Source organism: Vulpes vulpes, chromosome 11 (genome assembly GCF_048418805.1).
Source record: "Vulpes vulpes isolate BD-2025 chromosome 11, VulVul3, whole genome shotgun sequence".
Lineage (NCBI taxonomy): Eukaryota > Metazoa > Chordata > Mammalia > Carnivora > Canidae > Vulpes > Vulpes vulpes.
In genome coordinates, this window is record NC_132790.1 from 63,547,982 (window position 1) to 63,563,247 (window position 15,266).

At 38.3% G+C, this 15,266-nt stretch overlaps 1 protein-coding gene across 4 annotated transcripts in view; it reads left to right on the plus strand.

Annotated features, from left to right (window-relative positions):
* The window catches only part of OSBPL10 (oxysterol binding protein like 10), a 294,626-nt gene that overhangs the window by 132,788 nt on the left and 146,572 nt on the right, over positions 1-15,266 (plus strand). The gene's annotated exons all lie outside the window — the stretch shown is intronic.

A 15,266-nucleotide genomic window follows, 5' to 3' on the forward strand; every position in this document is an offset into this window, starting at 1 on the left:
ACATGGAAATTCCAGAGACAGGCAAAATGAGGCATATAGATGTCATTCTGAATTAAGGGGAAAAGGGGTAGGCGTCTGGAACTTCAGAGGAAAGGAATGTACTTCATAGCGAGACACAGAACAGATGTTTGGTAATTAGATGTTTGCCCTGCCATACAGCTGGGTCACCCAGTTAAAATTTTCCTGTGTAAATAAACCTTATTCTGGAAATGACCCCCAATTTAGATTCTCCTGTGTGATTAAGGGAGGAACAGAAGTTTCTCTTGAGCCCACAGGGTGCTGAATGCCTTCAGAATCCACATGCCAAGTGGCACATTCTAGGAGTGCCTGTCCTAAACCCCCTACAGCATTATACAATCTAGTTCCATCCGTCTTACTATAAATGGCAAGGCTTCATTCTTTTTTCAATGGCTGATTAATATTCCCTTTGTGTGTGTGTGTGTGTGTGTGTGTGTGTGTGTGTGTGTGTATGGCACATCTTTATCCATTCACCTATCAATGGATGCTGGGCTACTTCCATATTTTGGCTATTGTAACAATGCTGCAGTAACAGAGCTGCATATTGCTTTTCAAATTAGTGTTTTTGTATTCATTGGGTAGATACCTGGTAGTGGAATTACTGGATCATATGGCTCAAATTCTATCTTTAACTTTTTGAGGAACCTCCATACTGTTTTCTGATGGGTGCACCAGTTTACATCCCCACCAGCAGTGTAAGAGTGTTCCCCTTTCTCCACATCCTCGCTGACATCTGTTGTTTCTCGTGGCATTGATTTTAACCATTCTGACAAGTACAAGGTGATAATCTCATTGTAGTTTTGATTTGCATTTCTCTGATAATCAGTGATGTTGAGCATCTTTTCATGTGTCGGCCATCTGTATGTCTTCTTTGGAGAAATGTCTGTTCACATCTTCTGCCCATTTTTAATTGGATTATTTTTGGGGTGTTGAGTTGTATCTGTTTGGCTTTCTTTAAAGAGCAGGGCAAACTCATTATGGAATCCTAGGTTTTTATAAAAGGTTTCTAGTCTTTTATAGTCGTTCTGCCCACACCTAATTCAACAGCAGTTTTTAGCAACGCTTTTTTATTGATGGTTTTTTGGGTCATGCAGCCTAGTTTCTTAAAGACAGTCATTTTTTATGTTTATATTTTATCAGCTTATTATTAGATTATGCAGTGAAAATAATAAGCACACCAGCATAAGCAGAGTAGGGACTGAATACAGTTGGCTCTTTGTAGATACTCGGCTCAGCTGGTCGAGGTACAAGTGTGCAAGCATAACCCGAGAGACTACAAGCCATGAGAAGTCAGTACCCTGTGTGCATGTCAGTAGTGTTTATGAAAGGAATGAAGAACAGTGGGAAACCTAACTAGTTGGTTAAATTGAGGACATTGAGAGCATCTACAGCTTTTCTAACTTTGCTACCTGATACCCTAAGATTGGGCAGTGCAAATATCCTCACATATAGTATGATCTAAGCCTTTTTGAATGGTCTCTAATGACTCCCTCCATATACTTTCTGCATGGAAATTATTGACACCAGTGGAAGTCCAGTGGGCTTTCCAGCTTTGCCAGATAACTCATTTGATAGGCCAGGTTATGTAAAATTCAGTGATCGAAATGATGGGAGCCTAGTTCTTCAACCGTTTATACTTCTAATGATTCCCTGTTGTAAATTCTTTGGTAAAAATTGAGAAATCTGAGAGTTGTTAAGAAAACTCAACCTGTTAATTTGAAGATCTAATTGATTTTATTAAGAGATTCATGAACCAAGCAGCATCCCATCAAGCAAGTAGAGGGGAGCTCCAAGGAATTGTACAAACCAGAAGATTTTTACAGGAAGGAGGGTGGAGCAGAGAGATACTAGCAAAAGAAAGAAAAGGACTGTTTTAGGCCATGCAGGGTTTTTTTTTTTTTTTTTTTTTTTCATGCAGGGTTTTTATTATACAGATTACCTCACTCAAGCCGATCAGGAAATTTCAGATTGATTTTGAAAAGATCACGTTCCCAGGATAGGATAATTAAGTCTTGATTTGCTGTCTTAGGGGGCAAATGATGCCAACTTGGGCTTGCTTTATCTTTCTTTTAAAAGAGTGAATCAGGTTCTTTCCTTTATGATCCAGAAAGTAATTGTAAGCCAAAAAAAAATAATAGTTTTTTTTCTGTTGGCTCTGTATACTTGTGAAGTCTTTTGTCTGGATTCCTAAAAATCCAAAACAAAATCTAAATTCTTTCGTGTTTAAAAATAAGCCTAGCACAGTATCAGCATAAGCTTGTGAACTGTATCCTTGTGGTTTATTTCTGTTTTGGCAAGAAGTGCCTTAGGGAAAATCAGAGAGGGGTTATGCCAGGTGTATGGTATACCTGTGTGGGGTGTGTTATATACATATAAAAAGTACAGAAAAATACTAATAGCTTCTAAGATTCTGGTCAAATAAAGTATTTTCAGAAACTTCCTAATTGATGCATAGGCTTTATAAGGTTTCTGCAACCTCCTGTGGCTGTCACCCTCCCCCCCCCTTCCATGGGTTAGTAGAGGGCTATTTACTGATTCCCTGAGTTATTAGCTAATCTTGCATTTCTATCTCCACGTCACCAGTAATACCAAGCTCGGAATAAGTAATTAGTGGGATTTATTTCGCAGATCCAGGAGGATATTGCATGCACTTGAGGCATGTTACGTGCTTTAGTTTTTTTAGTGTGAAGCATTTTGAGACACAAGTAGGAGCTCTTGTGAGCCTCAAGTTTTTGTGCCCGAGCATTTGGGAAGGAGATAATGATCTCTTCTAAATAGATAGGAGCGCTTCTGTCAGAGATTAGTTATTGATCGTAAGAGAATCAAATTTGCTTCTTGAAATGTTCTGTCTTAGAATTGCATTGGACTTTTCATCCCCATGGCTGGTTTGACCCACTGGTAGGTGACAGAAGTTTAAACATAAGAGCCCTTTTCTCCCCTCGTTATGGAGCGATCGTTTATAGAATTCCTTGGCATGTGGTCTCCTTTTGTTCTGTGATTCATTTCTGGCATAAAATATCTTCTGGGTCGATTATACTGAGCCGTGAGAAGAAATAGAGAATAGAATAAATCATGAAATGCCCATCTTCAGGGCAGTAGTAATACAATTTTACCACGAAAATTATCCAATAGAGATGATACATGTTATGTAGACATATGTAAATTGAATGCAAATAATAATTTAATACCTGAACATGGCCTAGAGGTAGGAAGCTTATTGGAACCCATTGTTCAAATTGGCTCATCATCCTGAGTATCTGAATTAGCCCCAAGTAATACCAGGTACTCTGGCTTGCCTGGCAGTTGTCTGTAGTTTCTAATTTCAGGAGCACATCTTTCCAGTATGTTATTTCTCCGACCTCAATTCCTTCTGCTTTATGCCTTGCTCATTTCCACCCTGGCCATGCTTTCCTCCTGGCTCAAACATGTCAAGTAGACTTCCACCCCAGGGCCCTTGCACCTGTTGAGTTACTACCTGGAAACCTATTCCCCAGATGTCAGCATAGTTCACTTCTTGGCGTCATTCAGGTCTCTGAATCAGATATCACCCTCTCATGAGGGTTTTTCTTGCCACTTATGTAAAACTGGAGAGCCTTCCCATCTTTCTCTATGTCTGCTTTATATTGATATATATTATTCCTGCTTTATAGTATTATATGTATTATCTAAAACAGTTTCTATTTTCCCAATTTATTTATTTTAGTCTCTTTGCCTCACCAGAATGCCACTTCCCTAAAGGCAGGAATATTTTGTCTTTTTGTTTATTGTTATATCTTTATTGCCTAGAGTGGTGCCTGGCACATAGTAGATGCCCAAGAAATACTACAGAATTCTTTGAATAATGTGTGTTGGTTGATATTGTGCCAGGTTTCTTTTTGGACATTTTGTTTTTATGTAAAATTGTGTGTGGTGTATCTTTTCCAGACTCTTCCTCTTGGAAAAGGAGAGGAGATAGTGAATCATTGTTGGTATTTTTAAAATTAGGTTTTCAGGGAAAGAGCAGTGGTTTAACCAGCTGCTGAAAGTGAGGTTTGTGGGGATTCATTGTTCTCTGTCTTTATTGCATTCACAATATTTGCAAGGTGAGGCCCTGGATCAGCTTTCATTGGATACACAGAGGCTGGTTAGTCACAGGCCCTGGCCTGGGGGCTGTCACAGGCCCTGGCCTGGGGGCTGTCACAGGCTAGAGGAGACAGTAGGACATGGAGGGAGATGTGTGGATAAAACACATTGAATGCTATGAGAATTGGGGGACTTCATCTTATCTTTGACACCTATAGATGTACTATCCATCAAACATGGGCCTTATTATTATGGGTAATTAAACATTTAAAAATTTTGAAGTATTAGCTTTGATGTAGTTTTGGAATGTAGGTGAGGTTTGTTAGGATAGGGTCTGGAGCCGACGGCCAAGAAAGAATTGTTGAGATGTCTTTGGTGCAAAAAAAGTGGTTTTATTAGAGCATGGAGAATAGGACCCATGGGCTGAAAGAGCTGCTGCACTGGGGTTGTGAGGCATGGCTGACTATATACTTGGGAGGGTGGGGGTAAGGAAAAAGGGAGGCTTTCAAAAAAACTTTCATATGTTAAAGAGGACCCTACAAGATTCTGGAGGCCTTGCCATTGTCAAGTTAAGGGGTTTTTTTTGCCCTCAAGTAAAGCATAATGTTAAGACAGTTGGGAGCTTTCTGGAAGAATCTCACACATATCCCATCCAGGAATTGGGGGAGGTGGTTTGCAGGGTGTCAGCTTGTGCTTTGTCTTCAGGTAACCTTCTGCTCCCTCATCAGCTTCATGTAGTTTAGGCTTAATCAGTGTATTTAAGTATTTGAGAATTGGTATGCTCTATGGGACTTTAAAATTAAAAAGTCATTTTTTTTTCTCCAAAATGCCAACTGAGCTATCAGCCACAGTGTTCTGTAAAATGTTTTGTTGTTTTGGACTGGAGTTGAAGAGACTGGGTGAAATCACCTCTGCTGACTGGGTGCAGCGTCATGGCCAAGAGCATGGCCTTGGGGACCAGCTGGCCTGTATTTGAATCCCTGCCGCGGGATTTATTAGATTTATTAAGCTGCGTGACTTGGGGAATGATATAATCCTCTCTGTGCCTCATTTTCCTCATCTGTGAAATGGAAATTACAGTACCTACTTTACGAGATTATAAACACAGTTCCATGATTTAAAGTGTGTATATATTAATACAGTTTATGGCACATTGTTCACATTTACATGGTATTTACTATTATAAATATAATTAAGCCGTTACCATCATTCTTGGATTATGGCAAATTTATGAGTCTGAAGAAGGCCTTTTATTAAAAAAGAAACTTTTAAGAATTCTTATAATTGTCTTCCTTCTTCTCCCTGCTCCCGTCCCCTTCATCTTCATTAGTATCGATTCCTTGGATATGCATCGGTCTTTGTTTGTCTATATGTGTTTTGAATTTGTGTAAGTTGTGGTGTTCTGCAAATCTTATCCTTCTTAAACTTTTCTAACTCAGCAGTACATTTTATGGATGTGACTGGTCCTATCTCTACATCATTACTTCTAACCCATGCATGCCTATTTATTGTATGTACAGTCTACATTTTATTTATATGAAATCTTACATTGCCTCAGACTCCCTACCCTCATAAAAGTGAACATCCTTGAATATATACTTGTATATACATGTGACCGTGAGCATGTTTGTTGTGTACCTGCCCAATAGGAAGCTTCAGGATCATCAGGAATGTGCATATATTTTCATTAAATTCTGTTATACGGCCACCAAAATGGCTCCACCAGTCTGCTTTCCCACTAGCAATGCACGATAATCCGGTATCTTTATATCCTTGCCATTCCATGGTAGTATTTTACTCTTTAATTTTGGCAAATCTGGTGGGAGTAAAATCTAGTTATTTTAATTTGTATTTCTCTGATTCCTTGATCTATTTGTTAGCCATTCATCTTTCTTCTTCTGTGTGTTGACTATTCTTATCCTTTGTCGATTTTTATAGTGTATTCTGGTTTTTATTTGTAGGAACCCCTCGTACGTTCTAGATGTTAATATGTCTTCTCCCAGTCCCCATACATTTGTTGATTTTGTCTAAAATATCCTTGTCGGGGATCCCTGGGTGGCTCAGTGGTTTAGCGCCTGACTGTGGCCCAGGGTGTGATCCTGGAATCCTGAGATCGAGTCCCGCATCAGACTCCCTGCATGGAGCCTGCTTCTCCCTCTGCCTGTGGCTCTGCCTCTCTCTCTCTCTCTCTCTCTCTCTCTCTCTCACTCTGTGTCTCTCATGAAAAAATGAATAAAATCTTAAAAAAATAATAAAATATCCTTGTCGAAGAGAAACCCTTATAATGTAGTCCAGTCCATCAAATGTTCAACTTTTGCTTCGTACTTTTGGTCTTGTAAGAAAAGCTTTTCTACATTCAGAGTTATGTAGATCCTCTCCCACATTTTCTTTCATTAGTTTTGTAGTTCTACTATTTACATTTCAGTTTTTACCTTTGTATATGCCGTGAGGTTACAGAGTCAGCTATGTTTGCTTTCCCCATCTCATTCCTTCCCTTTACTGGTTTATTATGCTGCTTCTGTAGTATACCACGTTTCATATTTTTTTAATATATGCCGTCTTTTCCAGCTTTAAGCTTACTAATTTCTGCATGAATACCCTATAATCATTAAGCATTGTGGCCTTGTCATTTAATATTTATATCTGGTAAGATGATTCTCCCTTTTCAAAATTAACTTGGCCCCTCACAAACCTTTATTCTTCCATTTATATATTAGAATAAATTTGTTGATTTATGGGGCACCTGGGTGGCTAGCTGGTTAAGCATCTGCCTTTGGCTCAGGTCATGATCCTGGGGTCCTGGGATTGAGCCCCGTGTTGGGTCCCCTGCTTAGCCAGAGAGCCTGCTTCTCCCTCTCCTCCCCATTAATGCTGTCTCTTTCTCTCTCTCTCTCACACTATCTCTCTCTCTCTCAAGTAAATAAATAAAATCTTAAAAATAAGGAACTTGTTGATTTGTTCAAAAATTCTTACTGGATTTTTATTAGAATAATTATATAAAAATTCAGGAGATGAGACTTCTTTATAATATTAAGTCTTATTCATTAACCTGGTATGTGTTATCTCTGTTTTCTTGATTCTTATCGATTTCTTTTAATAGATTTAAAAAACTTTTCTGTAAAGGTCTTATGTGTTCTTTATTGGATTAATATCTATACATTATAGATTTTTTTGCTATTATGAATGTCTTATTTCCTATTATATTTCTCATTTGGTTATTATTGATGCAGAAGAATGTTAGGGACTTCTCTAAGTTCATCTGACAACTTTGCTGTAGTCAGTAGGTTTTTTTTTTCCTTTTTTGTAAAATCACATCTAGGGCCAGTTACATTTTTCTTCCTTTCCTTTTTTTTTTTTTTTTTTTTTAAGATTTTATGTATTCATTCATGAGAGACACAGAGAGAGAGGCGGAGACAGGCAGAGGGAGAAGCAGGCTCCTCTCAGAGAGCTTGATGCAGGATTCGATTCCCAGACCCCAGGATCATGACCTGAGCCACAGGCAGACGTTCAACCATTGAGCCATCCAGGTGTCCCTGTTCCTTCCTTTCCTATCTTCCTACCTCCTCTTTCTTTTTTTCTTTCTTTCTTTCCTTCCTTTCCTATCTTCCTACTTCTTTCTTTCTTTCTTTCTTTCTTTCTTTCTTTCTTTCTTTCTATCGGCTAGTGTCACCAATACTATGTTAAACAGTGATAATATTGGAATACTTATTTCTAAAATGAAAAGCAATGAAACTAAACATCTTTAAGTATTGTGGGTACTCTCATTTTTGGTATGTAACTAAGTTAAGGCAACTTCTTTCTAGTCCTTGTTTTCAGATTTTTTTTAAATTAAAATGGCAATCTGGGATTAAAAGATCTTGGTTTCATGTTATTTGCAAACAACATATATAAAATAAAATTATTTTCTTTGAGGATCTGTAATTCCAAGAGAATATAGTACACATTTATCCTGCTTTCAATGCAGTGTTGTGTGTATATTTTTATAATGATAGGTTAGTGAATTGAAGTGTTGGATAAGAAGTAGGAATGTGTAAGAGATATCTGCTTTCTTTTTATCAATTATTTTAATGTCAAACTTTGTGTGAAACGCGATTTAAATAACTAGATCCTCATGTAATTGAGAAGGGCCACCTGGAGAGGCTGAGCCTTGAATCAGACTTTTTTAGTTGAATTTTGAATGATACTTATAATTTTATCTTTTTAATGATGTTTTTAGGTCTATCAAAAGAGAAGACTAGACTGAGGGTTTTTTTTTTCCCCTAGTTCTAAAATTCTACAGTTTCACAGCATGAGAAAAGATGAGAATTGGGCTTGGTCAGTGGAGAGAATCTTCATGCTTTTAGCAGAAAGCATCCAAAAGGAGACTTGGCCCTTGAATTGCAAATTCCCAAATATAGGATGTGGTTGGTGGGTGAAAGGAGGGGTGGTGGGTGGAATGTCTTGCACTTAACTGCCTAGATCAGGAAGGTAGTGAGAGCTGGGGAATTTTGGGGGGGCGGGGCGGGGAGGGCAGTGTGTGATAAGGGGCCAAGTACCTGAGACCTGCAAGGTTGATCTAGCTGGAGGCTGGGCCAGAGCATGGTTAGGGATTCTGGAGTGGTTAGATTAGCTGTTAGAGAATTTATTTGGGGGCTGAAAATGTTGGGAGACAAGGCAAACTGAAGAATGTCAAGTTTTCTTGTCCTTTACTTGCGGGAAATGGAATTACATGCATTTGTTTGCACTGTTTTTCAAAGATCTGCCATTTGTAGGTATAATCTCAGGTTCACATGGTCATGATCAGAAGCAGGCTAGAGACTGCCTCTCTGGGGAAAACCATTCTTTTCCCTTTGCACACTTTGGCACATATTTGTGTATGTGCTATACACATACACAAAGCACATACACAAATATGCTTTAAAAGAGGGTATTGATATAAAATTAGAGGGAAATATTTATGATATATTAAGGATTTGCAGATGAAAATGGAAGAAATTCCCGAGACTTCCCTAGTAGATTTTGTAACTGAAAGCTGAAATTTTTATTTCTGCAAGAAGGCAAGAATTTGGAAAAGTAGAGCAAGTGAAGTATAATTTTTAAAAAATTAGTCATGGGAATGAAGTTGGGAAATGTCTCAGTTTTAAAACCTTTTATTTCTACTTTGGATCTGATTAATGCAAGCTTAGGATAACAGAATATTAAAAAGCCAAAAGCAAAGCAAATGCAAAGGTCCACATACAGCTGTGAAGCAAAATAGTGGAATAGATTAAACACCATAAATTTTGAGGGCTGCTGGCTGGCTCAATCAGTAGAGCACGTGACTTTTGATCTTAGGATCATGAGTTCAAGCTCCATTTTGAGTGTGGAGCCTACTTAAAAAAAATAACACTAGGGGATCCCTGGGTGGCGCAGCGGTTTAGCGCCTGCCTTTGGCCCAGGGCGCGATCCTGGAGACCCGGGATCGAGTCCCATGTCGGGCTCCCGGTGCATGGAGCCTGCTTCTCCCTCTGCCTGTGTCTCTGCCTCTCTCTCTCTCTCTCTGTGACTATCGTAAATAAATAAAAATTTAAAAAAAAACTTAAAAAAAAATACTATACATTTTCATTGGATGTTGAGTAACGGGAAAATCAAATTCTGAATGATTTTAAGGTCCTCAATTGTAATATTTTAAAAACTGATGCTTTTCCTTTTTGTTGATAGAAGTATGCTTACTTCTGAAAGAAAAGGAATAAATCCCAATTCTTATGCTTAGCTTTCACATATTTAGGAAAATACTACATTGATTTTTTCTTTTCTGGGGGAAGAGAAAGGAATGTAATGAAAGATTTTAGTTGATCAGAGTTGTTAAGTGTCTGCCTTCGTTCAGATCAGGATCCTAAGGTCCTGGGATCCAGCCCTACATGAATTAGGTTCCCTGCTCAGTGGGGACCCTGCTTTTCCCTCTCTTGCTCCTCCCATTTCTGCTCTTTCTCTCTCAAATAAATAAATAAAATCTTACACACACACACACACACACACACACCCAGACTAGTTTTGTTTTTTGTCTCCCGTGGGCTATTTTGAAATATAGTGTCTTTTTTTCCCTTCAGTAGGACAGAATTCAAGGAAGTGAGGAAAATATGCTTCAAATTAAATGTCATTTGAATGCTGTTATAAATCATTGACTTTCAGGGATTTTTTTTTTTTTTTTCATCAGAAAACTTTCTGTAGAAGTGATTGCCACAAATGTATTTTTAAGATATTTCCCCCCTTATTCCTTTTCAGTTTTTAAATTTCAGCTGCAGCAAGCCTAATTACAACTTCTGGTATGTTTTAAGAGGGTCTTAGGACCAGCAAGTGATCTTTACTATTTGAGGTTTTGTTTTATTCCAAAATATTAATGGGAAATTGCCTATTACTTATTTAAACTAATTATTTATTTTTAGTACCCATGTAGCATTGACATTACCTACAGGCATGTTAACTTCTACAACAGACATATTTTTGCAAATGTGAAATCATATTTTAAATGTGCTTTTTCCCTGAAGCAAACTGCTTTTCTTTAAAAAAGTAATTAGGATGATTATTCTTTATTTTATTTTTATTTTTTTTTTAATTGCGGAAGTGGTAAAACTGTGTCTACTTAAGGTAGTGTTGATGAAAACAGTCCATGTATTTGACTCTGGGACCATTAAACAATCCTTCATCTGTGTTGGTGCCTGAAGGCCTAATTTTTATTAATTTATGAATGATAATGACGATACTTCATGCTAAGTATGTGGCACATGCCCTACCTATCTCTTCTCATTTCATTTTCCAACAACTCAGTGAGATAGATAATATTAAAATTTTAGAAGTGGGGGAAAAAAGTAGAATTTTAGAAGCAAAAACGCCATGCTACTTTACTAGGCCACCTAGTTCATGAGTGCTGGAGCTGAGATTTGAACTCAGACCATTGACTTTTGAAACTGTGCTCTTAACCGTTCCCCACCCACAGCTTCTGGATAGTTCAGTGATTCTGCCGTAAATCTTCCCAGACTCGACTGTATCTCCCAGCTCAGTGTTTGATTTCCCTTGATATTCTTTCAAGTGCTTTCTCCCTTTTTTCAATCATGCCTTTCCTTCATGCCCATTTTAGCCAGTAAGTACAAAATGTATGTAGGTGTATCTTCCTGCAAAGAGGGGGAATTTAAGGGATCTGATGAAGTGTGTAGGAAAAACCAGCGGTTGATAAATATTGTGAAACCCGACTGCATGTCGAATGTCTGGGCAGGGTGAGCATCAGCGCTTTGTCTCACCTGGGACTGCATTTTCTTCTTTGGCATCACCCCCATTTGTCAGGCAGGCGCTATATGGGATAGAAGATACAAGGATGGATTCTCTTAGGTATAGGGTGAATATTTTTTTTTTTAAGATTTTATTTATGTATTGGACAGAGAGAGCACAAGCAGGGGGAGAAGCAGGCAGAGGGAGAAGCAGCCTCTGCACTGAGCAGTGAGCCTAATGGGGGGCTCCATCCCAGGACTCTGGGGTCGTGACCTGAGCTGAAGGCAGATGCCTAACCAACTGAGCCACCCAGGCACCCCTGGTAAAAGGTGAATCTTATTCCCGGAGAGAAGCAGTTACCCTTAACTCCAGATTTTTCACAGATGGCATTTGTGGCATTTCTAGTTGCCCTCACTGAAGTAAATACTTGAAATAAAAACCTGCCATATTGTTTCTCAAACTCTGATAATGTTTTGTTGTAAAATAGTAGCAGGGATGAGTGTGTATGATAGCTAAACACAATTTAAAAAAAACAACCTGGAAATTTTAGACAGGTTGCCCATGGAAAGAGAGCCTTCTTGTTCTTAGCAGTTGTAGTTTGTTGGTCTCCCTTTTTCTCCTGGAGCTTGACGACCTATGGAATTTACCAAGAATCAGGCTTTTTTTGTTCATATTTACCCTGAGAGGAGGCACTGGTGTGAATTAAACCATGAGGATCCCACAGTTAATAGGAAATTAAAGGTTTTTCCACTCAAATTTATTGCTTGTGAATTGACAGCCATTCAAGTAATGATCATGAAGTTAGACATTCACAGTGGAATAATTTGGCTTCTGGGTGAGTTTCTTGATTTATTTCCATTTACAGTGATACTGCTCCAGGCAGAGGTGCTTCTTGCCAAAGTTTTCTTCCTGTCCAATGTCAAATGGGTTCTTATTCTCCCCAGCATCTAGAATGTTTTCTCCCCCTACAATCTTTCAATTTAATGGCCAACCATATAGATTCTCCAGTATTTAATTATATTTTGGACTTCATCACCACTTTGATCTGTAAAAAAAAAAATGAGGTCAGTCACTGCTAAGTGACTTCTTAACATTTTAAAAATCAATAAGGCCTTCATTGATCAAGTTTTAAGTGATAGAAGGAAAGAAACAAACTTTGGCCATACAGTTTTCTACTGTGCTAAGCGTTTTATGTGAACGATCTAATTTAATCTTCATAATGGCTTTTAAGGGTCAATATTATTATTCCTTTTTTAAAGATTAGGTAATTGATGCTTAATAAGAAAGCAAATAATTCAACTGAAGTCAACAGCGCTAGAACCTGGTAGAGCTAGGGGAGGGAACCTTGGACGCGTGGCTTCAAAGCTCAATGAAAAAGCTGCCTTTTCTTCGGTTAGAATAAGCCTCCCAAACAATCAAAATGTATTTCAGTAGGCTTTGACTGCTTAAGCAAATTTACTGTCATTAAAGGATTAAAGAAATAGCTGCTTTCATCCTCCACACTCCAAGTGAAAGCATTAAAGCAGAAAGTAGATGCCTGTTGTATTTCATTGTAATCAAAGTATATGTAATTCTTAGACAAAAAAATTCTCCAATTGTCTATATATGAGGTTATTTAAAAGCGACACACTGCTTTCCAACTATATTTGTATTCCTATTGATTATATCCAAGTTCAATCCAGAGAAGCTTTACAAGCTACTCTGATGTTGCAGGACAATATCGAGGTCTGATTTCCACCCCACCTCACACCCCACTCCCAACCCCTTGACAGTTTGAAAATTACAGATCATTAACATTTAATAGCTTTTAGAACTGTTGACTGTCACTCTATGCCTAAGGCTAAGACCCGCTTTGAAGGTGCTGTCTCTGTCTCCTTCAATCCTGCTCAGGCTTCATATCCTTCACTCTCAGAGCTGTGCAATGAGGTCAGCTCTAGTGAATCTCTTTCTTTGGCATTTTCTGGCTGTATTGCTGAATTAACACCTTGCTCTGCACTTTCTTACTGTGTGTGTGCTCGTGTATGTGTGCTTCTGTCTGTATCCTCTGTTCCCAGCAATAAGCATCTATAAGGAAAGACTGTCCCGTACATCTCCTGTTTTCTTCTTGAGACCACAACATAGATATTCTCCTTGGCACATAGTAGGTGTTCAGTAAATATTTGATCACTGAAATACACAAGCTGGTATGAGTCAGCATATCCTTGAACTGCCTTCTCTCAAGCTGAAGTGAAGGATAGGAACATTTAGAATGTAAGTTCTTTGTAGAGTTGAGCAAATTTTGGGTAAGTAATATGTTCACATGGTTCAAAAAGAACATAAGAGACAGTTGAAGGGGAAAAAAAGTCTCCCTTCCTCTCTGTTCTTCTCTCATTCTCTACTTCTCCACAAATAAGTAGCTACTTTTTTAGTTTTGTGGGTCTCCTTCTAGGGTATTTTTCTGCTTTAAACAAATAATTTTAAGCAAATAACAATAAAAATACTTTTCACATTTTGATGCAGAACTTTGCATGCTATATGACAGATCTAAACCTTGCTTTTTCTCACTTAACTCTGTAGTGTAGAGATTTTTTTTCCCCAGACCAAATGATACAGACCTTTCTCATTCTTTCTCAGCTTAGTAGTGTCAGATTATGTAGGTGTACCATTATTTATTGAATGTATCCCATACTGTTGGACCTTTGGGTTGTTTCCCATCCTCTGCCATTAAACTTCCTTCTGTGATGGCTCATGGTGGATACCTACGCCATTTCCCCTCGGAGCAGGTGTATTGAAGGATACATTTCCAAGCAGCATTTACATTTAATGAATACAGTTCTACATGTTTCATATGGTTTAAAGACTTTATATGTTAACTGTCTGTTCCTATCTTGCCCCATTTTTATAGTTTGCTGTTCCTATCAATTCCTAGGATTTCCATTCTTAATTATAAAGTGGCATGGCGAGGCATTTGAAACAAGTTGAAAGTATTTTTCCTAGTTTATTGTTTGGCTTTGTTGGTGGAGGGAGTGGGCTTTTTTCTTTTAAAGTTTGTTTGTTTATTTATTTATATTTAGTAATCTCTATACCCAACATGGGGCTTGAACCCATGACCACAAGATCAAGAGTCACATACTCTAAGCCAACCAGGTGCCCCTGTGGGAATGGGTTTTTTAAAGTTGTTTTCTGGAATGTCTGGGTTGCTCAGAGGTTGAGCCGCTCAGGGTGTGATTCTGGGGTCCTCATTGGGCTCTCCGTGGGGAGCCTGCTCCTCTCTGTGCCTGTGTCTATGCCTCTCTCTGTGTCTCTCATAAATAAATACATAAAATCTTTAAAAAGAAATAAAGTGGTTTCCTGTGCAGAGGTTTTTTTTTTTTAGGTAGTCAAATTTGTTGTTTTTTCTTTTATGGCATTTGGATTTTGAGCTGTTAGGCCTTTCCTTTGCCCCAGGGCTCCAGGTCTTCCAGTGCTTTTTCCCCCTTTTTAAAATGTCTTTGATCCAGTTAGGGTCTATGATCTGGGAGATGAATCTAACTTTGTTTTTCAGATGGGTGCCCAGTTACCTCAATCGCAGTTATTGAAAAAATTCATCTCCACTAGGTTGAGTTGCCATCTTTATCTTCTACTATATTGTTACTCGGATTATATATTCCTTGAGGATGAAATAAGAGCCCTGCACTAACACATGGGGATTCATTGGTGGATAACTAAGGACTTTTAGTCATGCAGCAGACGTTTATTAAGTATCTAATAAATTAGACAGTCATTATGTGCTAGGTCTTGGGGATATACAAATGAGTTTGGAAAACTTTTAAGAAGGTAGCTGTAGAATAAATATAATCTCACTGCAGTGGAACGAGAGTAGCAGGGAGGCTGAGGCAAACCAGAAAATGATTCACACATCAGGAAACAGCTGAGTTTTAGGGTTCAGTTGAAGTTTGCCAGCCATGAGGGGAAGAACATTCTAGGAAGAGGAGGTAATGTAT